The sequence below is a fragment of the Synchiropus splendidus genome, chromosome 17 (genome assembly GCF_027744825.2).
Source record: "Synchiropus splendidus isolate RoL2022-P1 chromosome 17, RoL_Sspl_1.0, whole genome shotgun sequence".
Classification (NCBI taxonomy): Eukaryota; Metazoa; Chordata; class Actinopteri; order Syngnathiformes; family Callionymidae; genus Synchiropus; species Synchiropus splendidus.
This window is the reverse complement of record NC_071350.1, coordinates 12,785,534-12,811,077: the sequence shown is the minus strand read 5'-3', so window position 1 is coordinate 12,811,077 and position 25,544 is coordinate 12,785,534. Positions and strand designations below refer to the sequence as shown.

The window sequence follows — 25,544 nt, the reverse complement described above, 5'->3', positions numbered from 1 at the left end:
TTCCTTTCTTTTGCAGGTGCATCCATTACAGAACCTTCTCTCGGCAGTTTCGTATCCAGCCACGGTTCATGTAACTCTGCAAGAGGACCGCTATTTCAGAACCAATTACCTTTCATTCACGTTTCCCTTCATGACTGTACAAAAGCCTTCACTCCTTCACTCCTTCACTCCGTTCTCAAGTTCATGTTAGTAGGTCTGATGTCTTCATTGAAGATTCAAGATCTATAATAATAATAATAATAAATGAATGAATACATTTTAATGTTAGAACAATTAGAAAAAGCTTGAAAGAGAAAGATATCCTTAAAAAAAGTATTTACATTTTGACAATGTACCACTTTCTTCTTGCGGTGACAGGTGACGCACACCTCGCCTGGCGTCCCAGAGTCACTGGCGGAAAGGGAGGGTGAAACTGCGCGAAAATTAATGTGAAAGTAATGTTTCATTGACAATTTCAGTTCTGAAGAATCAATTTCAGATGCATTGAAAAGACACGCGACACACAATGTGGTGACACCTGTGTTGTCAGGCCATAAGAATTGTTTAAGATAACTGTCGTCCCTTTTTTTCCCAAATATGTTTGTTGACAATACAATGACACACGTTCGCAAAATTATATTACTATTTTTTTTTTTTAACTAACAATATACAGTAATTTAATACAGCAAAAGTTATGAAAGGCGGGATGTTGGGCATCAGTTTGGAATGTTTTGTGACTATTTATTGTTCCAGTCTTTGTTTCATTTTAAGTTAAAAAAAAGAAAGATTATGCAGTTTTCCCCATAATACTGTATTACATCTGTATTTTTAATGTCATCCAAGGATTTCAGGAGCCTACGCATCTTTCACTGAAATCATTTTTGTATTTATTATAAATAAATACATTTAAGCATTGATTAATATTAAAGATCTTTTTTTTCAGTTGTGCTGTTTCTTCCATACTCTCTTCTTAATGTTCAGTCATGCTTTTGATGTCTATATTTCCCTTTCAGTGTCTAAATATTTGCAAAATAACGTCCTCAAAAATATATATCGAGGAGGTCCCCACATAATCCACACATCCAGAACTAGGACAAAGGTGTGGAAACAAGTTGGGATGAAGAAAATCCACACAAACTCACAAACAGTTCCGGTGTGTGGGGACGGGTGTTATGACATCGCAATTACGAAGATAAATGACGAACATTAAAAACCTCCTCTGCTTCAGCAATGATGACTCACAGGTGTCGGTTCTCCGCATGACTCTGTGCATACTGTTCGCTGATACACGACTCACACAGCCATGAAATTGGAGCACAAAAATGAGTGAAATTCCACTCCATTTTGGCAGGTGGAAGTGAAGAAAAGTGTAGTGTAAGAGCAGCAGCTGAATCAGCGCCAGCCACTGGTGTTTCTGTAGGATTTCACTGGGGTTTGAGCTGGTCCTGCCCAGCTCTGCCAGAGTACCTTTCCGTGTCAGTCATAAAAAATGCAGGAGAGAATTATGCAACCAACACAGTTTTCCAAAATCACCTCCTGAACCCATTTACGCCGTATATAATTCATTTGAATCTCAGTAACTATGAAACATATATATATATATATATATATATATATATATATATATATATATATATATATATATATATATTTTTTTTTTTTTTTTTTTTTTTTTACTGCTTACTGCTTTGACTACTTTGGAATTTATTCCTTTACCACATTATTTCAAACTTGAGATTCTTTGCACTATTGTTGAATCATATTTCACATTTATTTCTCCCTAAAATTAGGGCTGAAACAACTAAAAGATAATAATGGACCTTAAATAAGACGGCGAGCCATGATGTCATGGCTCTGTTTACACTGTATACAATATATCATGGTACTGTAATAAGAACTATCATCTTAAGGGGAAAATCAGATTGTGCCGTACAATACTGTAGTATGAAACGTTTATTGTTGGATGGACCTTCAGTTAAAATTTGCAGTCCAACATGAATGAATCGCTCGCTTAATAACTCCAGTGTGCAGAAAGACAATGTTGAGAAGGATAGAATCTACGTATCGATATAGACGACTTAAAAAAAGACACTATCACACAATAAAGAATTGCAATATTTCAGCAAAAAATACACAATACCGGGCAAAGTATTGCAATGTTTGTGGGAATTGATATTTTCTAACACCCATAATAGAGACTTTCAAAATACTCAAAACACAAATAGAAAAATACCCCGAACTCTGGCTTAAAACATAGCAGCACCAAGAAAATGTATTTTATCTTCATCCTCCTCCTCCTCCTCATAATAATGATAAATTCATGTTTGAAAGAGAAGGATTTCCAGAGCTTGTAAAAACTGGGCTTTAAAGGCACGAACAACAGAGTGACCTCGGTTTTAAACTATTCATTAGCAGTCATGTTTTACTGCGCCAGACGAACTTGTTGCCAGACAGTATTCTGCTCGTGCACTGTGAAAGACATGAACCTCGCTGCTCTGACTCACCAGCCTGACAAGCCGCCCAAAAACGCAGTTGAAGACGGCAAACTAGAATCACCTCCAGTGATCTGAAACGTATCGCTTCTGATGAAGTTGATGAATTAATGAACACAACAATGGTGTGCGCAAGCCTCTCGCCCAGAGCGAGCACTCACTTCTGACTCTGAAAAATTCCGTCCTATTACCCAACACCAACTATTCCGCCTTTAATTTAAGGACACCTCTTAGGCAAATCAGGCATAAAAAGATGGATTAGAACTGAAAACAGACACGAGACAGCAGCCACTGTAGTGTGAATCAGATCACTACAAAACACGTGTCCAAAACGTCTCCAAAACTCCAACATCTATTCAAACAAGACAGCGTTCTGATGTAAAATCGGGGACGGGAATAAATAGTTAGGTGGAAAACTCATCGGCAATTCAGCCCATTCCTCATCTGAAAATGCGACGGAGAGATTGGATTTCTGCAATGAATAATAGCCAACATTCAAAATACCTATTCTAGAGTGGAATTTGACATTGAGTCGGGCCGTGACTGAGCACTACAACAGGTGTGGAAGCAGCCCTTCATTCCCTTCAGCCTCTAAAGGACTATCCACCACAAAAAAAGAGTGAAAACTAACATGTTCTGGCTGTGGTTTATTTCTAGTGATGACAGAGGAAGATGGCTGAGTGCTGAGTTCGAGTCAAGACTAGAAGGTTCGTGGTCACCTGAGATATATTTTATGTATGTCAAACCCACTGGTCGCCACTGTAGGATCAAGGATATTAGGTTTTGTTGATTTATTTATTGTTTTTTCTAACCCAAGTGAGCTCTTGGGTCCAACTCCAGGTAGCGGAAGCGTTTTGCGCTTTCCTGCAAAAAACTATGAATTTGACAATTAAAATACAACAGTTTGCTTTTACCTTTGTCTGTGAGCCTTTATCAGTCGCGCGCATTCACAATGACAATAAAGAGTGCAAAAATGTAATAAGCTTTCTGGATTTAATCAACTATTTGTAGACGCGCAGAAAAATGAAAACTGCGACGTCTTCCACACTTCATTTCATGGATCAGCATCTACATTCAATTAAATGTTCAGTTCTGCGGCAGATTAAATCTAATCCGAGCTTATCTTCCCTAAAACCACATTAGCAGACTGTTTCATGAGCGCGTGTGTAGCAGCACACGCGGCGGAGGACACCGAGTCAGTGCCCGCCCATGGTGATGGATGCGAGTGTGTCTGTCCTGTATTCAGAATTGGGTCCATAAATAAAAAATGACAGTCCATGCAGAAGCGGCGCGGCAGCATGACAAACATGAAAAAGAGCGGCCTTGTTAACGCACCTCCAGCCAAAGAGCCCGGCGGCCGAAGGGACCGATATCGGTTGTGTCGATGTGGCAGCATTATAATAAGGGCAGGGCATCGCAGTCTTGATACCAGGACACTTGTGAGGAACAAATGATTTCCTGTCGGTCAGCGTGAATGAAACAGCTGCGGAGAAAACCTGCTAGCTTTCTCATTTTGATTCACCTTCCGAGCCGCTGAATAAACATTGTTTATTACGGTGCTAAATTATGCATCGCAAATTCAACTTTTTGTGTTCTTACAACTGCGCTAGTGTCTTTAGCTTGTAGCTAGCACTGCTGAGGAGGGGATGTTTTCGCTGTCAGTCACTCAAATAATGTACAGATTTTAATAAAAATACAGACAAGAGTAATAACTTTGGCAAAATCTCGACTGGCTTTCTTTCTACGAAAATATTTTCGGGCATGCTACTGCCACCTGCTGTCCCACTCAGCTCATTTGAATTTGAGCTAAGCTGCACACAACTACAAAGACCAACTAAATAAAGAGAAAGTGACGGGTGAAAAGAAGCAGCTTGGTGCAGGTCTGTGACTGCTTTTCTAGGCGGCACGTCGCGCCCTCATTTGGGCCGCCATAAGGTCCAAACTCCTACAGCCAGTGAATCACTGTGTGAATAATATCAGCGCGAGGCAAACTAATGAGAATACTTTGTTCGTTCCAAGCAAAAAAACCAAGAGATTTAAATAAATAATCCATCTGAAAGCTTGGTTAATTAATATAACCGTGACTTTTATGAGCAATAACAGAAGCATTCAGTGGACTGGAAGCAATAAAAACATTCTTAGTTGTGTTGAGCTTCAAAGTTCAGCAGCTAATTCCACAGATTCACAGGTTTGTCAGCTCCCTCTACAGCAGTGGTTCTTAACCATAGGGCCGGAGCCCATGTTTGGGCCGCGAGCGCCTCTTGTTTTGCACGTTGAAACGCTCAGTTTTAATACATTAGCCATGTATGGTGGCAGTAGTGTGTCACTGAATTGACTACACAGCTGCAAATCTGCGATAGTTACCAACTATGCATTTACACTTTACTTACATCTTCTTTGGACTAAAAATAAAATATATTATTTTGATGCTATTTTTGATGATATTTGGAGATGGTTTTATGATATTTGTTTTATTCAGTTTTTCGGTTTGCATCAAGTGTATTTTTTTTCCTATTTTTCTTTAGTAAATTTGAAGAATATGACTTTTACCTGGTTCTGCTGCTGGTTGGACTTTTCAAAGATAAATAAATATCTTTCTGGTTTCATGTCATTTCACAAGGTTCTGGTTTGTTGATGTGTAAGTAGATTAAATATGGCTGTTGATCACAAATGAAATGAAGAGTCATGAAGCAGTTCTACTGAATGGTCCGCGGGCCCATTTGTTCTGGGAAAGGTGGCCCCCGAGATCAAAAAGGTTCAGAACCCCTGCTCGACAGTGAATCTTCCCGACGTTTGAAGTGAAGCACTTATGAGCCTCGGAGCAGAACGAAGGCGTAACAATGCTCGCAGTATTGGTAGAAATCGATTACAAACGCCAAAGCTGACTCGACATCTGGCAAAACACTACACCTGAAGTTCATTGAGCAAAAGAACACAATATGTGCCGCAGCAGTGTCAGATGAAAGGAAAATACGACGGCCGTTATTGGGCGGATTGAGAGCCTGGTGGTAACAGGAAATGTTTCTGCTGTTTTTAGGTGGCGGCTCCTGCTGAAAATTGCTTCCTCTGATTCAGTCTGAGGAACGCATTTGTCAAAAGTGCACACCTCACAGCCCCCGCAGAGAACCATTTTTGGGCTCCGGCCGCGGAGGCAGGAGGCCGAGACTTCCCTCTCCCAGGAAACCTGTTGTTTCCTGGGGAAATGCTGAGGCGTTCCCGAGTCACCAGAGAGGTGTGATGTCGACAGTGTGTCTCGGGCAACACGTTCTCACTCTTATGGTGCCACATATTGACAGGAGTCAAGTGGACCTTTTCATCCCAGGCAGCCATTGGCAAGGCTTGTCGCGATATGAGGCTTTCAAAAGAATCAAATGGTTCCCCTCCTGCGGCATCTCCTGCGGCGCCAGTGTTTCCCGGGCACTTTAGCAGGGTAGGGGCCACTACACTGGGATGTTGAGCTTTCCGCTGTGTGATGCGCACAGTCAGCACTCTCTCACTGCCAGCCAGGGAGGACTCCACCTTTTAAGGAAAAGAATGCACACTGACCTCAGATGTTCTCATGCCAACCCTCAAACTCACACATCGCCACCCGCTACACTGGGGGGGGGCCAAACTACGATCGAGAATCTGGCGTCCATTTTTTCATGTTTTGTAGACGCCCAGACGCCCTCCTCCCTAAAAGCCTGGGTGAGGAGCTCTGTCACTTGGGAGAGACTCGGAGTAGAGCGACTGCTTCTCCGTGAAAGGAGCCAGTTGAGGTGGTTCGGGCATCTCATGAGGGCCCCCTGCAGGCCTCCCTTAGGAGGTGTCTCAGGGAGGAGACCCAGGACCATCTTGAGGGATTATATTTCTTCAGTGGCCTGGGAGCTTCTGGACCCGCGACCCGGCAGCAAATGAGGATGGATGGATTTTAAAAATGACAATATTTTTTAATACATCTAAATATTACAAACGAAAAGTTATTTTAATAGAAACTTGAGTGGACATTTTGTGCAGCGAAAGAACTTCAATCATACAGTGCAAGAGCAGAGAGCGAGACTGTGGAGCGGATTGATTCGAGGAGAGCTTTCAGTCGTGGCTGTCAGACTTGGATCTACATCAGATACATGATCAATGTCATTTAAAGTTCAGGATTTCATGTTGTTAAAACCTCAACTTGGGCTGTGTATTTCCTATATTACTCATGATTGATCACCATGAAGTCGTTCGAGTTCAGCAGAGCAGAGAGTCAATATGACGCACTCCAGACTGACTGCCTCAGGAATTGGCCAGTCCATGATCTGGAGCTGGAACCATGTGACGCCTTGGTGAGAATGTTTTGGTCCTGGCTGTGCCCCGGGGCCTCCACAGTTGGAGAAGGCCAGAACACCTCAGTTGTCAAGGAGGTCGGCTGTCACGCCTATTGAAGTGGAGGAGCAGCACTTCTACTACAAGTCTCTCTGAGATGGCTGAGCGTCTCAAAAGTCGAACAGCTGTTGCAGAGTTCGTAAGTGAGTGGAAGAAAATGTATCGACATTTCGAGCAGGACATTTTGAAATCGTGTTTTTACATTGAAAAAAAGAAAGCAATGCAGCCAAATTTGAAGTTTATTTTGCCTGAAACCAAACAAAGTGTCACGTAGCAAGTGAAATAAAACCAGATTTAAAAGGCAAATGAGCTCGCAATTTTTGATCAACAATTCTTTGTGTTGCACTGCGACTGCTCCACACTGTTTATCACATAGCCTGCTAGCTAGTAGGTGGTAATCTCCAAAGTGAGAGCGTCGCGGAGAAGATGCCAAACTGTGAAGAGCGTTGCATGTTAAACCTCCAGCTCCTGTGATCTCACGTCTATAAAAAAACGAATGCTCAGTAGAGCAAAGCTCAAATGAGGTCAGCGCACCGCCTGTGCATCAGTGCGTCAGACGTCGACATAAAAGTTTTCTGCGTATGAAAGCAACACTTCTTCATAGAGAAACCAGAGTAATTGATAGTGATGCATTGTGAGGCAGCCAAAAACACAAATCTACGCTTGGTGAAAAGCACTTCATATTTCATACTTTGTTGTTTGTTTACAGCGCTAAAGATTTTTCCTGACACGTTGGGCTGGATAAATAAAAAATGAAGCTATTTCAGGTAAATAGGACAGTTCCAGCGGCTTTGAGGATCACGCCGGACAACAGCGCGGCTTTTAGTGGCGGGATTTTAATTGCACCTTTTGTGTGCGTCCAGCATTGGCACAGCTGCGGATCCAACTCCTGCATCGACTCTGAAACTACCATTATGCTAAAAGCAGCGCGGTCAGTCATCCGCAGCTGACAACATGATTAACCTGAGCGAGACTGAGAAGCTTCTCAGTACGACCTGTAATTCATTCATTTGGGTACATATGAACATGAAAAATATACATGAGTAAAGAAATTCAAACGCATCAGTTTAATACTTGTTACAAACTCATTTTCAAACACAGACTACTGTCAAATGTATAAGGATTCACTTAGCTGATGCTAGCATCGGGCAGCTAACTGTCACTCCACAGTGCCATTTCGCAAGCGCATCACGGTATGATATACAAATATAATGAGTCACTTGGCTGGAAAGGCGAGGCAAATGGGAAGTGTAGCCTGACAAAACCCTCGCAGGAGTTTTACATCAGTTACAACAGAATTGTCAACCTTGTGCTAACATGTTAGCGCACTCTGCTAACCAATGCTCAGTGTAGCTCTGGAGCATTGTAGACACTGGATGAACACCATCAATGCCATCAACGGTCGTCCTGGGCTGTAAAACTGCAGGAACATTAGATTGATAAAACAGACACTTCTGGAAGCAATGAAAACGTTCTGTAAACTTCGCATAGAGTTTACTCATCTGGCGCACTCTGATGTTGAAGGTAATGTGCACACATTCAACTTAAATTCTATATTATATATATATATATATATATATATATATATATATTTACTGAAAAAACAGTCAGTAAATGTAGCTAAACGCGGCTGATCGGTCCGCGCGCATTATGTTTTTTCCGGCTTTTTTTCGGGGGCGTTCGAGTTCTGGATTTTCGTTCGAAATCCGAAGCAAAACAATCTCGAAATTTTTGTTCGAATTCCGAGACGTTTGAAAACCGAGGCACCACTGTGTGTGTATATATATATATATATATATATATATATAAGAAAGACAGGAAGCCGGAACAAAGCTTTGACTCAGGAACTATGTTTCCTCAAGATGTATCATTTGAGTTCATTTTTAAATTTCAGACAGTTCAGTCTGAATCCACAATCTCAGCCCCAATCCAATCCAACCAACCCCCTTCATGTCCTCATTTACCATATCTATGAACTGTCTCCAACATGTCTCTTCTCACGTGTCCTCCCGAACTTTGTCTCCAAACTTCTCCATGTGAGCTCTCTCACCAACATTCTCCCAAACCTCAACATGATCAACACCAACTAAAAAACAAAAGGTACAAAACCCCAAACCAGTGGAGTTGGGACGTTGTGTAAATCAAAACAGAAGACAATGATTTGCAAATCCCTTTCAACTTATATTGAATTAAATACAGTGCAAAGACAAGATATTTCATGTTTGAGCTGAAAAACTTTATTTCCTTTTGCAAATAATCATCAATTTGGAATTTAATGGCAGCAACACATTGCAAAAAAGTTGGCAGAGGGGCATTTTTACCGCTGTGTTACATCACCTTTCCTTTTAACAACACTCAGTAAACATTTGGGAACTGAGGGGACCAATTTTTGAAGTGTTTCGGGTGGAATTCTTTCCCATTCTTGCTTGATGTACACCTTAAATTGCTCAACAGACCGGGGTCTCCGTTTTTTACGCTTCATAATGCGCGATACATTTTCAAAGGGGGGCAGGTCTGGACTACAGGCAGGCCAGTCTAGTACCCGCACTCTTTTACGACGAAGCCACGCTGTTGTAACGCGTGCAGAATGTGGCTTGGCATTGTCTTGCTGAAATAAGCAGAGGCGCCCATGACAAAGACGTTGCTTGGATTGGTCCAAAACGTGAATGTTGTTCTTAAACTGTTCGACAATTTGCTCAGGCATTTGTTCACAAAGTGCTGACCCTCGCCTCATCCTTGTTTCTGAATGACTGTGCACTTCAGGGAAGCTGAATCATGGCACCCACCTGTTCCCAATTGGCCTGTTCACCTGAGGGACGTTCCAAATAAGTGTTTAATAAGCATTCCTCAACTTTCTAAGCCTTTTTTGCCACTTGTGACAGCTTTTTTGAAACATGTTGCTGGCATCAAATTCCAAAATATTAGCAAAAAATAACCAAGTTTACCAGTTCAAACGTTAGGTGTCTTGTCTTTGCAGTGTATTCAATTGAATATAAGTTGAGAAGGATTTGCAAATGCCTTGTTTTCTGTTTTTATTTACCGTTTACACAACGTCCCAACTCCACTGGTTTGGGGTTTTGTACTTCCACAACACTGAAGTGTTTGTTGACGTGAAAACTGCAGTCGTTCCGAGACTTTAGCAGAGAAAGTTCACCACAAAAGAGACACTTGTGGAACTTTGATGGGACAATTTTCTTTTGTCGGTGACTTGTGAACTTATCGGCCTCATCAGCAATCACACTGGGAGCCGCCGCTCCCTCCAGCCAATTTATTCAAATCAGCTGATCTTAGAAAAGTGAAGACCCCCGCCTCATTTGATTTATCCCAGTATCCGAGCCCTACATGGGTCATTTATCAGCTAAATGGCTTTTTGAATCCATACTCCAAAGTTCATTACAGCGATTAAAGATTTATTCAGTCCCAGTTATAGATAATTCATCTGGGGACTATTAAAATTCCTGCTTGTCGCGACGGCGAGCAGCCGCTTTTGAAAAAGAGAACGCTGGATGCCAAACAAGTGTGAGGCGCGGACGTCTTTTAAGGAATCTCAAATGGACATTGGTTCAAAATAACAGCATGGGATCCCAATTTGATACTTGGCTCTTATTGAGGATGAAAGGCTCCGTGGTTCTTTAAGACTTCCAGCCCTCCACCTCTTTCATGTGGTGAAGCCCTTATAATAAAAAGCTCTTCATCACGGCCGCTTTGTTGTCGAGTAAAGGCCAAATCAGGGGGAAAATGAGGAAGCAAAAAAGGGGCTATAATCTGCAATCAAAAAGGACGAGATAGTGAAGACGCAGACTGGAGGACGGTGTAAACCGAGGTCACCAGCCGCCAGCGGAGGTCGGGCCACTTGTTTTCTTCATTTAGCGAACACGTGTTCCACTTTACGGAACTCATGTGGAGCATTAAAATGATCTGTCGAGTAGGACTGTACGAAAACATCAATATACTCAAATAGATCGATACTTACTGCATGATATGGTGGCTGAAAATATCGCAATACTAAATGCTACTTTAAGTCATGCCGATATTTTCTATACAAGTACTTGGATATACTGCTGCAACTGCGACGTGTTTAAGACTACAAGTAATATCCGACTCACGACCGGGATCGGTTACCACCAAGCAGTCGGAAGTCAGATTGGACGTATGCCGAACGCCGTTCAAAATAGCCGATGCGAGGGTCATACGTACTACTGCAGTGGTAGCGCAGTCGGTTGTTACTTGGACTGACATTTTCTTACTGTTTCCATTTCGTTTTGTACGGCAGCTGTTCATTCCTCTGTTGGACCACGAAATTTAACTGGACTAACTTCATCACAATAAACATCATAATGCTCCCTTAAAATGACGGCTCTGGCTAACAAATATTACAACATTGAGAATTGTAATGTATCGTATCGACTCCTGTATCGGGATATGAATCGTATCGCGAGATACACAGATGAACTATAGCGCCATGAGCAAACTTGATCACCACTAAAAATATTTTTAAACACTAAAAGTTATGCAGAAAATGATGTGGCAAAAAAAAATACTAGAACTAAAACTAAATATGGTTTATATTGGTGTAGCCCCCATTTGCTTTGTAAACAGTACTGTCAACTCTTGGCCTTCTCAATGGGCTTCACCTGAGGGAAAACCATTTCAGGTGATGCGCTCATGAGCTCATCGCGAGAATGCCATGAGTGTACAAAGCAGTAGTCAAAGCAAGGGGTGGATGTCATGAAGAATCTGAAATAGAAAACATGTTTTTTTTGTTCATCATGAAAGTGAGGAACCATCCATCCTCCACCTGCTACCGCTGCTATTGTTTCCAATATAACAGTTCAAAAGTTGGAGCCTCTAAAGGAAAAACAAGTGCCTCAGCACACCAGCTGTATTTTCGTACCTGTGACACCGCCCTGGATTACCAACAAAATCTTGTATTTCAGGATTGCTTCCTGTTGCTGAACTGATTACATTGCGCCCTCCAATAAAGCGAGCCACAGTTTGCTTGGAGGAGATTTGAGCGCTGCCTTTCCAAGAGTCTGCGCGGTTATTTGTTTCAAATAGCATTTCTGTCTCCCGCTCAGATGAAACAAATTAAAGGAATAAACCCTCAAGAGTTCAAATAAACCTCTCCAAATGTGCCTTCTGTCAAGTCAACCTCAGACAACAAACACTTCAGGCTCCTTGGCTCCAGTGTCCACTTGTGCCTGGTGCAGTCACATCCACAGGTCTGTCAGAGGCATGAGGACGGCTTTATTCACCCTTCCCTCCATCACACGTCATTCACCGGTGCCTGAGGACACGCTCTCCAGTTCTCATGTAGCATTTCATCTTTAAGTAATCTATTTTCAACACTATCTTTTTAAAATTATTCCGGATATCTGTCATTTGTTTACGCAAAAAAAAAAAAAAAAAAAAAAAATATATATATATATATATATATATATATATATATATATAAACGATGGGAATGCACTGGTTCAAAATGCACCTTGTGATTCTATAGTCACATACTCCGATTCTAAAACTGAGTTCTCATGTAGCATTTCATCTTTAAGTAATCTATTTTCAACACTATCTTTTTTAAATTATTCTGGATATCTGTCATTTGTTTACGCAAAAAAAAAAAAAAAAAAAAAAAAAATATATATATATATATATATATATATATATATATAAACGATGGGAATGCACTGGTTCAAAATGCACCTTGTGATTCTATAGTCACATACTCCGATTCTAAAACTGAGTATGTTTATTCAACAAATCTGTTTGTTAGTGTTTTTGGCAACTTCCACTGAAGAACGTGGGGTGTGTTTGTAGCATTAGCCACCAAGCTAACTGCTTCCATAAAGTATTGCACGAGTTAGGAGTGCAGATTTTATATGATCTATATTCCTTTTGCTTTGCTATTTTTTTTTTTTTGCTTTTCAATGTGTTGTGTTCTTATTTATATATAGTTATAATTTTTAATTGAAGTTTAGTTTAATATCAAACCCTTTAGATAACTGGCATTTTGAAAACATATTGAGTTTAATCCAAGTTGAACTATATATAAAAAAAACATATAATAATAATAATAATAATAATAATAATAATAATAATAATAATAATAATAATAATAATAATAATAATAATAATAATAAAAGCATTGTTCTTTCATATCGCCAGCCCTACGATGACAAAGACAATGAAAGAAAAATCCAAAACAATATATAAGCATGATTCAAAAAGTTGCGCAACCGTAGAGTAAGACCTCCAAAGGTGCTGTAATAACAATGAAGCAGAAATGCTACACAATAAAAAAGATAATAAATAGATAACGACTATAACAGAGTGATTTAAGAGGAAGAAGATGACTGCAATAACAGATAATCTTGCACATACGGCGAGAACTTCATAAAACAGGAGTAAGAATCTAACATTCATATAGAATAAAAAAGGGAAAAAATACAATCTAAATTATATAACAATTACAATAGAGACAAAAAAAGACAATAACCAAGTGAGATTGTCTGCCACAGTAGTTATATAGCAATAAGAACTGAGAAACAATCTGGTACAATAAAGTCACCTCAGACACAAACAACCCTCGCAGCACCTAGAAAACAACAAAGAGCGAGAGAGAGAGAATCTAACAAGCAAAATGAGCACAGAATGAAGTAAGGTAAGCATCACAAACAGCTTGACCAGCGATAAGATCATATCTCCCTTGTCCTGGACACAAAATCAGCTCTGACCACATCAGTGATGTCATTATCTCCTCAGACAATGACCAGCATCCCAGGACAAGACGAGATGGCAGATGAAAGCAAACTTTCCTTGACATTTCCCGCTCCTAATATACTCCCAAGCAAGTGTTTGAGCTACTAGATCACAGCACTTTGACTTTGATACTTCTCAAACCAAAGGAAAAAGTGAGATCTGATATGTGACCTTTGGCGGTGGTATTGTTGCTCCTGAGGTCTGATATGTTATCTTGACTGACCACACACTTGCATGCAGCATTCTCCTCCCCAGAACATCCCAGAGACCTTTACTAACCTTTAGCTCTCCACACCGACAAGACAGAAGTATGAGAGGGATGAAGTCAGACTTGTGCCTGCGCTCGCTCGTATATTATAGTCCACAACCCAGTGATATAAATGTTACTAGGACTATGGGACACAAGAAAAACACTAACAGTATTTCAAAGACCACAATGGATTATTTGGCATGATACGATAAAAAAAGAAAAAAAAAAAATTTTCCCACTGTTCTTTGACACAAGGTATAGTGGACAGACCCTACGTCTGGGTGTTTCCATGGGTCAGGTGCTTACACAAGCTGTGTACTGTCAGATAAAGCCTTGACTGAGCAGTGTTTACGTCTGTTTGTGTGTTGGAAAAGCCTCCTTTGCACGCAAGTGTCCATACGTGCCTGGTTGTGTGCCATTCTGCATCAAAGCCGCGATCCCGACCGGCTGGATTTTCCACGCTGCTGCGGCTAACAGACAAGCCAGCGGCTCAACAACTGCAGTCATCAGCTATCATTGCACCTCCAAAAGACTTCACCACGCTCAAGATTGCCCATTGAAACAGCCTCCTCTGACCCAAAAGAAGAAAAAAAAAACCCATAGACGTAGACAAGTGTCTCAAATGGACAAAAAAACTCCACCTTTGAATGTTTAAATTAAGGAAGTACTCACTCGTGAGTGGTGAGAGCAAGGAACCTCGCACACTGGTGTCCAGATCTGAGTCGAAGCGTCCTTTGACAACAAATGATACTCTGCAATTGAGGCCTAAGAACAGCAACATTTCACCATAGAATAGCAACATTCTGCACAGCTCATTCCCATGGTGGCAATACGGGTGTTTGGATCCTCGTGAGGAAGGGCATCACCTGTGCAGGTCAAAGGTCATACAAACAGACCGCCCTCGCACACATGGCTAACTTACCCTTGTATTGCTACAGTGATCGACGACTAATGTTTCAAAACCCTTCTAAAAGCCACTAAAAGAACAGAGATGAGATTTTTAAAAAATCAGAAAACTTCAGCAAACGTAATGCTTAACTGATGCCAGGCCAGACTCACCCCAAAAGCGGTCGCAGCTTGAAGCAGTTCCGCAGTGAGTCGCACCAAGCAGTTTTATGTGTGGACGTTAGAGACGGCACGCGCCATCAGTTCACATTAGCACATGAGATTTGCAACACTGCCGTGTCGATGATGCATTTAAAGGGTCCAAAACAAGTGAAGCGGCGCTCTCTTTGCAGGGGGAAGGGTTGGCGCACCGGCACTGCGGTGTATTGTTGTTCAAGATGCAAGATAAATGTTAAAAGTCTCCAAAAAGCACTTTGTTTTGATTTTTTTCCTGGAAGTACTTGTACTTTTGTTGACCGATTTCTTGTCTCAACTGCAACTTGACCAAAACCACAAAACCCTATTTTAAGCAGCGTGGCTAGTGGCGTTGCTCAGCTGGTGTGAAACCTATGTGTAGAAAGAAGAGAATCCTATTTGCCTATTATAGTGGCTATACATTCACCCCTACCATTAGTGGTGGAATATAAGGCTGTGTACTGTGTAAGAATCTGTTGATAGTGCCCTCGGTCTTCGGAGTATTGGGGCACGCTACACTTGCACGTGAACAACGCTGAGGATGTTTTATGAGTCGGTGGTTTGCTGGGGCAGCAGATGGTGGCGGACACTAACAGACCATCAGTTCCTGGTCCAACACAGAAGTACATGGACCAACAGACTGAGACTACCCAACTCAAAGACCGAGCGCCACAGGAGGTCCTTTCTTCCAGTGGCAATAAAAACGTACAATTCATCTCTGAAAAAAATCACAAAGAAGGATTCTTCTTGAACTGCACTTTCTTGCACATTGTTCACATGGTTTCTAAGCTCTTAAGTATATTATTTATTATATTATAATATTATTTCTTTTAAATTTATTGCGATATGTTGAGTACAGAGCATGTTACAAAAAAGTTTTTCTGATTTCTGAACGCGCAAAACAGAGTTTTGGGGTCAAAAACCAGTGTTAGAGTGAGAAAAGGGATGCAGCCTTACCAAATAAAACGCCTCATTCAGAGTGCTCAATAATAAAATGCCTGATGTGCTACTTCAGCAGCAGCTCAGTTTAGATCCGATTCCACCTAAACTTAGAGCAGCATCGTCGAAACAGTGAAATCATGCCACATACTGTCGAGGAACAAGTGAGCACTCAGGCTCTTAAAGACAGCACTGGCTAATATCCAGACGCACACATCGTCTTAAAAGGCTCTTTGTGGAAGGTGCATGCAGCGGGGCGATGCTAAGAACATCAAGAACGCTGTTTGAAGAGCACAAACATAATTAAATGCCTCCGACATCATTCACTTCCTTTAGCTCCAGTCACAGAGAGACAAGAGGCATCAGAGTGTCGCTGAAAAACCAAAGCTCGCAGGTGACATTCACTTTTATCTGCCTATGACTTAAGCCAACAGCAGCAATAGCTGTCACCGATAGATCGCTGTGGTATTCTGCTGCGTTAAGCGTGTCTGTCTCTGGGCACGCAGCTCTCTCTCTCTGATCAGAATCACAGCCACAATCTTTCTCAAACCTGATGGCGGAATCACACGAGGATGCGCACGGAGGAAGCTAGGAGACAGTGACAGCGGGAGTCCACAGCTGACTGGAATAATCCACACGCTGTTGACTGACACTCACCTGAAAGAGAAGAGAGAAGAGGGAGAGCGAGCACATTAAATAATGGATTTCGGCTGCAGAACTGACAAGACGCCGAATCACAAAGCAAAAATCGCGGGGAGGTAATTACTGTGAATGTTTGAAAGGGTTGGTCGGGGGAAAAGCTGCCGCGAACGGTGATGGGATTGAACACACTGTCAGCATATTAACGCCACTGGCTAACTTGCTCCGTGTCACGGGAGGATGTCAGGCAAGGGTGCAATTAAAATCAGATTTCACATTTGTATTCAAGGGTAAGTCTTTGGAGATGTCACAGGATTCTTCCAGGTGTAGGACACCAGGGTTGGCTTTGTTTACTGCGTCGAAATATTACTCTATTAAGTGCTTGACGGCCCAAACAACAATGTTATCATACAAAAAGTAATGAGATCTGCCTGAGTTTTGTGACAAGCCACAGAACATGAGTCGGGTGGCGCGAGTCATGGTCGGGTCTCGGAATACCACTTGTTAGATTAGACCACCACCTGAGAGGAATTGTCAACATTCACTCAAACCACCAACTACACTTTACACAAGTGTCTCTCGTGAAAACATATCACGTCAATAACAGTGTTGTGTTTGGTTTTTGTTTTTTTCATTCAGTTAAAAATGTAGTCACAAATAATTTATGAGAATGAATATTGTTATGGATTAATGGCGAATAATATAAATCATGACTAAAAAAGCAAACGCCAACAAATACACAATAATAAATTCAAATGAAACAGATTTGAGCCAAAAAACAAAAACAAAATAATAATCAAATAAAATAATAAATATATAAACTAAAAACTATTTAAATGTAGATAAATGTAAATGTATTTGAAAGTAGAAATCTGAGGCTATAACAAGGAAAAAACTTCAATAATAAAAACAAAATCAAGAAGAATAAAACAGTCATCATAAAGACTCGAAGAAGGAAAAAAGTTAAGCACGAAGCATGACTTTCAAACATAAGGTAAACACAATGAGAGAAGATATATATAGCATGAATAATAATAATAATAATAATAATTTGATAGTCAGTTCAAGTGGACAAGAAAAGCTGCCTCCACACCTCTATAAACAAGTCATCGACCTTCCACACAGTCACACCTATCCTCTTCTCATTTACCACGTCCATGACCCTGACTGGTTCCTCTTGTCGTTCTCCAACATTTTTCATTCATCATCGCCTGCTTCTCCTCTCCACAAACCAGAGTGACCTCCCCGACTTCTCCACTCAACGATGAACAAGCCGAGGTAAAAAGTTTATCGAGGACGGGTGGTTATGGCGAACAGATTTTAAAAGCCAAGGTAAAACTAATACAGTCGTCCCATTTAAATAAAATATCACCTTCAGCGAGCCTGTGGTTTATTGCGGTAGTTGTATACGTGCTCTTTGTATCCAGCTGCGAACCATTGTAAAGTTTCATTGTCTTCCAGGCAGGAACAGACAGGAAGTCTATTTTGCTTTTCTAATGTTATTCATTCACACAAATGCATTAAGAAAACTCTGATAGGAGATTCATTCTGGCACCCGAATGCATGCGCTTTTCAAAACAGGTTCTTATGTCAACACCATTAAGCAAAAATGAAATGTTGACGAAACGAAGTGCTCTTTACTGTGATGGATTACTCGTTTCAGAAAAGGTGTCTTCCAGCGAGTGGAGTTTTCTATCTTTTTAAATATGCAGAGGCATAAACACATTCATCAATTTAAAAAAGTTGAAACTTTGCTGCTGGAGAGGGTAAGTGCAAACTGTCTCCAGCACTCATTCCAGTTAAGTGTTTTTCAAACGCCGCGATACATTTTTCAGACTGCGCCGGATTTCAAACAGGTATGATATCGCATCATAAGTGGAGATGAAAAGATAGCAGGGGTCACACTTCAGCGGAGAGAAAAATGAAAAAGGGAAGTTGATGAGTCACAGTGGAGCTATTATGGTAATCGACTCGATGGCAGTCCTGGTTTCTTCATACATACATATATATATATACATACATATATATATATGAATAAACATTTCATGAAGCAAAGCTTTCTTGTCTTTCCTTGACAAAACGGAAGGAATTTGAAAAATAAACAAAAGTAAATTACAAAGGAGAACAAGGAAAATGTTTTTACAGCAGCACCTGAAGAAGAGGCATTCGCAGTGTCACAATCCCGACTTGCATGGGTTCATCTTTGAGACAAGCAACCAAACTTCGTACACTTATGTGGTTTGTGAGACGAGGGGGACATTGGTCATCAATGTCCCCAAAATACTTTTGCACAAATGTGATTTATTTGGACAATACTGTGATTGCGATCACTGAAGAATACTGACTTCAAGCCTTGTAAATATGTAGTATAACTATCAACAACATCTAATCTAATCTAATCTAACAGCCATCCATAAGGGGAGGAGCCCTTTGTTACTCAAGACAAAGCAGCAGGGTCATTTTGAGAAAACTACTCTACAACGTAACCCAGCTGTATGATGCTAAAGCAGAGGGGAGGAGCCTGTTGCTCTACTCTAAAGAAGAAGCGAGTCAACGTTTGTCGTAGTAACAGGGAAGCATCAAATATGGGTTAACAAGAACTGCCCACTTCTTCTTGAGTCTGTTTATTTATCCACAATAACTTAGATTTTAGTCCGCACCAAGCTGGCTATGACATATGTGCTCTTTCATTGACCTGAACAGAGTGAACCTTTTTGATTTAGCTCATTTGACGCTTCTAGTTATCAACAAACCTATTGTTAAATGTTACGCACACACTGACATATTTTTCTTCACAATAAACCAGACGAGTCATATTCCTGTTGCTACCCTCTAAGACAAATGTGGGCACTGACAGGAAGCTAAAAGCACCTGTTTTCATGTGTCAACACATCCATCCCGCGCGGCACAGCTCAACACTGTTACATAAAGGATAACCAGGGAGGCAGAGAGGAAAGGGAAAAAAAAAATGCTGGAAAGGTAGAACAAAGTCGCTTAAAGACAAAGAAATGTGGAGGTGGAGCATGAAAACGTGTTTTCAGGTTGATGGGATCACACGTCAACCTTTGTGAGGCGTGTGTGAGCGTCACATCTATCAAGAGTGCCACAGAAACGGCTTTGAAATTCATCGTCGGTGGCAGGCAAACAAATGCTCCGACGTGCTTACGGCCCAGAACAGGTGTGCATCAAGCTGGAAGATGTCTCTGTCTATTATCTTAATCGATCGCAAGAAGCCATTTGCAAACTGTGCGGTTATGTAGGGCGCGTAAACACCACACGGGGGAATTTGATGCTTCAAAGGGCGGCTTGTTTTCCTACTGGAATGGTTTTAGCATGTTTCTAAGGAGGATGATACAGATATTGTGAGGCAGAGGAGGCTGACTTGGGGTGGAGTCACACAAGGGGACAAGTTACTGTAGCTGTGGTTTCAGTGGGCAACAGAATACCAGGGTTTTGTTCCCATTCTGACCAGGGAATATCATGGAATTGCCCCAAGGTTGAGGCTTAAATACAAGAGCCACTCTGGGACAAGCTGGCTGAGAAGGTCATGAGCTTTTAAACACTTGTACACGCTTGTATTTATGTGAGATTGTGATGTTTTCATACGTCCTTCTTTCTGGAAGGTGCGGGACAAAGTGTCAACATCATTATTGCTTCAGCGTTCGTGGCGCTCCTGCACTAAGTCGACAAGTTTCTCAAAGTGCAGGGTCTATAGTTTTTGTGTGATACAGTCATCTTTTTGCTTCAGTAGCTCTGTATTTGTTGAGCAATATCAAGCCTTCTACAGAGTTTCTAAAGGATATCGAGCATCACATGAGGAGGTACAGAGCCTTACTGTCCACCTACAACCCCAAAGACTTTTTCCACGAAGACTTCCATGGAAATTCCAGGAGTGGAACTAGACCTACATGAGCGCCTTTGACAGACGAAGCTAGGAACAAGTCTCCATGGACGATGATATTCCTGGATGATATAGTGATTTGTGGTGAGAGTAAAGATGAGTTGGAAGAGTAGCTGGAGAGAAAGTCACATGATAAGTCAGATGCAAGGCTGAATATATGCTTGCAACAGGATAAGAGGAAGAGTGGTGAGGAGGAGAGTGCAGGCAGGGCGGGGTGCGACAGCCAATGGCGGAGATCTGTGACAAAAGAGTGGCAGCGAAAGTGAAAGGGAAGCTATACAGGAGATCCGCTATGATGTATGGATTACAGCTTTGCTTTTCAATGAGGGTGATTCGGAATGACATGTTTAGAAACGGGTACATCAGAGCTCAGCTCACGTGGAGTAGTTTGGAGGCAAAGCAGGGGAGGCCAGACTCAAGACGGTTTGGACAGGTGGAGAGGTGAGTCAGGGGACAATGTTGGACGGCCTCAAATAGGAATAAAACTCCACGGAATATCAACCTTTCTATTGCCAAACACCGCAGAAACAAAAAGGTAAAATGCGCCGTCATACCTGGATATTTGTTTTAATTGAATGCGAGGCTGGACTTCAGCAGTCTGCCTCGCTCCACTCTCTGACAGCTAAGGGCCGTCTCAGAGCCCACTTGTGAGCCATGCCAGGTTCCATGATTGGAGTCGCGACTTGCCAGCTTGTCTTTATTTTTCAGGGAGTGGCAGGAGGTGGCGCTGCTGGGGTTTGTGGGGTTTATATGACAGGAAGCTAAGGACACAAAGATCTGATGAACACCTTCCAAATGACAGCGTGCATGTGTCTGCATGCCTCCACTTACTGAATAGGAGATTTCATAGAGAACAAGCCAAAAATAGGATTACTCCATGTCTTGGCAAGTCGCAGAGACAAGACTGAGTAAGAATAACAGCGAGTATCAAACTGTTGCTTCCGAATAATTTCATCCTGAGAAATCCATTTCTAGTTCCTTTGGATTTCACAGTGACTGCAGGAACAACTTCTATGAATGTTCCATATGAAATATTCAATATAACAACAGATTTTATGTCAAACTTAAATTTACTTTAAGTTGCTGTAGGGGGATGCAGGGAATCTCAAGATAGAGAAATTCACCTTTGCACTGGAGTAGTGCAGTGTCTGGACATCACAGTTATTACAAAGTTATTACAGTATATGCACAGCACTCCTGGCCAGACTATCAGATGGTAACAACACATGGACAAATCAAGGCAGTTCAGAAAATGTGGTTGGTGACGGATTGATGAGTCCGCAGTATGTGTATGAGTACAATGTATTTTAGTGCAGAGCATGACATGATCAGTTCATGTAGTTGGCTCTAAATTCAATGCTATATTAAATAAGTAAGTTAAGTACAACAAAGCTTTGACCTGCAACAGCTTGTTTTCCATTTGAAACTGATCTGAAAGCGTCTCATCCTTGGCTTAGGGCAAGTTTTTATTATTATTATTATTATATTACAAATATACTTGCAATTTATTTGAACACGGCAAGAGTCCCATTGTTGATATATTCATAGTGGAATCTTAAATGAAGCTGTTTCACATTGTATTGTATTTGACTGGAAGAAATGCTATGATTATATTTATGTTACCACGGTAGTTATCCACATTTGGAGCGTAAGGAAAGTAAGGAAAGTGCTACAAAGGGAAACCTGCAGAAGATCAAAACGTCTTGCAACAGCGACGCAAAAAAATACTGTTTATATGAAAAATGAAAGGAGCTCAACTTCCCTCCTTAAAACATAGCTGGTAGAGAGAGAAAACATCATAAATTGAACTACAATAGAAAGGACAATTTGATTTTGCAGCCATGCTTCATACAGGCTGATTCAGCAATTGTAAAGCCAATATCGACATCCTGACTGATTCCTCTTTTAAATGGCGTGGTGCATTTGTTTTAATTTCATCTTCTCCAAGATGCATTGGACTGACTCTTCACAAGAAAGCGTCATGTCAACCTCCTCCTCCGTTCCATGTTCGCTGTCAAATGCATGCAAATGAAAACATTAATAACTTGTCGAGGGATTAGCCTTCTTACATGTGCAAGGCAGCGCAGCACTTCAGAGGGTCTCTCACACTTCAGGTAGGAGGAGTGCAAAGATCATATCTGTAATCCCTCGGAAGGCGTGAGATGTTTACGCGCTGATGGAACCAAGGCAGGGATAACTACGACCTTTGACAGCCATTCCTCGCTCCATTTTTTCTGAAGATACCTTAAATAATTCATTGTTTAATATCATATCTAGTAGGTCTCTTATGTAGTTCCCGGTTTACTGACCTGTCAAAGATAAGAGTCAGGCGACAAGTGAATAAAAAATATGTGAGTGTAAGTTGTCTGTCTTCTTACACATTTATTTTATCAGCTCAGTGTTTTTGTTCTTGTTTCTTCTAAACAAATGGTCAATCAATAGCATCATTTTAAGTTTGAGATATGAGTAAACATTGCTTTACAAAATAACCTATGAGTGATCAAAAATAAGTTTGGAAAAAATATAGAAGAAGAAAGACGGTAAAAATTGAATATTTTCAAGGAAAAAACATTTTGAGTTAAAAAGTATATAATAAAATGAACGAATAAATAAGACACCAGCGTAAAATGTCCACACTTTCGAAACACTTGAAGAGGCGCCTTTTTGCATCAAAAATGTTGAGTTAACTATCAGAAAAAAATGAGTAAACAAAATAAATACTGTAATTTTGAATGGCATATTTCTGGAGGATTATGGTGACCAGCGAAATTTCTGGACGTAAGCTTCATTTTTTTTCTGTGTTCCCATAACCACATGAGGGTGAGAGGTGGACGACACCTGGGACGGGCTGCCAGTTCAATCACTGCACACATGTACCGACAGAAACAACTCACCCACACATTAAGACAATTCAGTGCCAATAATAACATTGTTTTTTTTGTTTAACGCTGGGAGGAAACCAAGAGTCCACAGAGCACGAGAGAACAAACAAGCTCCACACAGAACAGGTTCGCCTCAAGCAGTATTTGAACCCACGACCTTCGTGCTTTTAGGCTGCAGCACGACCCACTGTTCTGTGCACAGTTTTATGAACAAATGTCTCCGCTTTGCGTAGATAAGTACAAGAACAGAAAGATTACTGTTATCGTGAGTAACAGTGCCATCAAGATTTCAAGGGTTACAGGAGCCTCACCAAAGATCTGTAAAATAATTGAGTGAAATGTCGGCAACAAGTTGGACTGACGTCAAATACAACTCCAACTTCTTTACTTTACTTCTTTATGACAGCCTTGAAAGACTCCCCCCTGTCAGTAAATGTGACACTGAATCTGGAGACCTCATCCACAAAAGCCGTTTCACATCTACATGACTCGTATGTGCACAGTTTAATTAACAGTGCACAAATCCGAGTTTTCTGAGGTCAACTTTAATGAAGAAAACAACAGATTTTGAATGTGGGAGTTTTAGTAAAGACGCACTTCAAACCTGGTGCGCTGCCAAAACTCAGAAGTAGCAGCTGCTAAAAATAAATGAAAAGAACATGGAAACTGTAATGAACGTACAGAAGCACTAAAACTTCTTGGTGCAAATGCCACACCTGTCGCTCGTACTTAAGTCTGCGAGTGCGGTGATGACGCCCTGATCCTCTGGAGGTGACCGTGCAGATACGCAGACATTTTCCACGTGAACTGTTGTTCTTTTTCCTCCTGCCTCAGGCGCCACGTCTCCTTGGCTGACCTCAAGCTGGACTGCCAAGGCTAGTTTGCGTCACATACCTTATGGGGCCGGCCAGTTAACCGTGCCAAGGAAACAACAATGAGTGGAGGCAGGTGCTGCACGGCAGTTTTTGCGCGCGAGATGAAGTAAATAGATAATAGTACAATTGGTGGCTTCTGGACATCATCTGTTTTTTTTTTTTCATGATGTCACTGGGATAGCAGAACCAGCTGGAAAATAAAAATAAAAATAAAAATAAAAATAAAAATAAAAATAAAAATAAAAATAAAAATAAAAATAAAAATAAAAATCGTTCGGAAAATGCAATGCTAACATTGAATTGCAGTTGACAAGTGAGAAAAGAATGACGATCGGTTGAGGGGGCCCAGGATGACAGTGGCCTACAGCGCAATTCCAAAAACAGTCGCATTACAATATTATCATTATGAAAATACAAAAATGGCCGGGAAGTGAACGGGAAGTGAACATTATTTAACATATCATCAATATCTCATCTTGAATCCGTATATATATATATAGACTTAGACTTAGACTTAGACTTTCTTTATTGTCATTGCACAAAACATATTACTATATGATGGCAACGAAATTTCGGTCTGATATATATATATATATATATATATATATATATATATATTTTTTTTTTTTAATTATTATTATTATTTTTTTGTCTTCAGTTTTTATTGAGATTTCATTATTGTGATTCCGTTTTGTAAATCTGAATTATGTTATGCTGCACTTCTCATTCTCATTCTAGTAATTTGGTTTCAGTAACTACGTGTGCTGTTGTGATTCCATTCCTGCGACTGAAATTTTGTGGTTGTGCTTTTCTTTTGAGAGTATTGTTTGCCCTTGAGGGACCAACATAGTTGTGGTGAAAGTTTAGGAGGACTCAGCTGACTCCAGTGGCCACAAGCTTTGGGTCATGTTTTATGTAGCACCTTAGCCATCCTTATTGACAGTCACTTGCGACTGAACATGCAGCAAGTGCACAGGCTGCATCTCATGATCGGCCAGCGGTGAGTTGCCCAAGCTCTGACAAGCAAACACCAACACAATAATACCAACAAAACACCGCCAGGAAAAGAAATCCCTGGAGCATTCTCGAATAGAAAAATGACAGTGTGCGTTTAGACAGTTGGAGGACAGAGCTTTTGACAGATTCAAATATGCATATCGATATTTTAAGTGGCTGATTATAGCGTTCAAAGTGGCTCCTTAACATGCCTTTCAAATAATCCTATCACAGAAGAATGGAGGCTCCACAAAGGCCGACATTTGAGTCTTGAAAAACACACACTGCCAACTTTCCTCTGCGTCGTCAGGTAGTCACATATCCTCAAATCTGGAGCAGATTTTCTCGAGCTGAATATTCCAATGACAAGCCCATTTTGGAACTGCTGTATTTGGATTAAAGCGG

General features: G+C 41.0%; 1 protein-coding gene across 6 annotated transcripts in view; it reads right to left on the bottom strand.

Moving 5' to 3' along the window:
• Positions 1 to 25,544, bottom strand: part of cadm1a (cell adhesion molecule 1a) — a 277,911-nt gene that overhangs the window by 125,413 nt on the left and 126,954 nt on the right. Inside the window, exon 2 of one of the 6 annotated variants that reach the window (XM_053846567.1) lies at positions 16,397 to 16,503. The exons of the other annotated variants lie outside the window; for them this stretch is intronic. The gene's annotated coding sequence lies outside the window, so the exon portion shown is untranslated. The remainder of the gene's footprint in view (positions 1 to 16,396; positions 16,504 to 25,544) is intronic. 6 annotated transcript variants of the gene reach the window in all.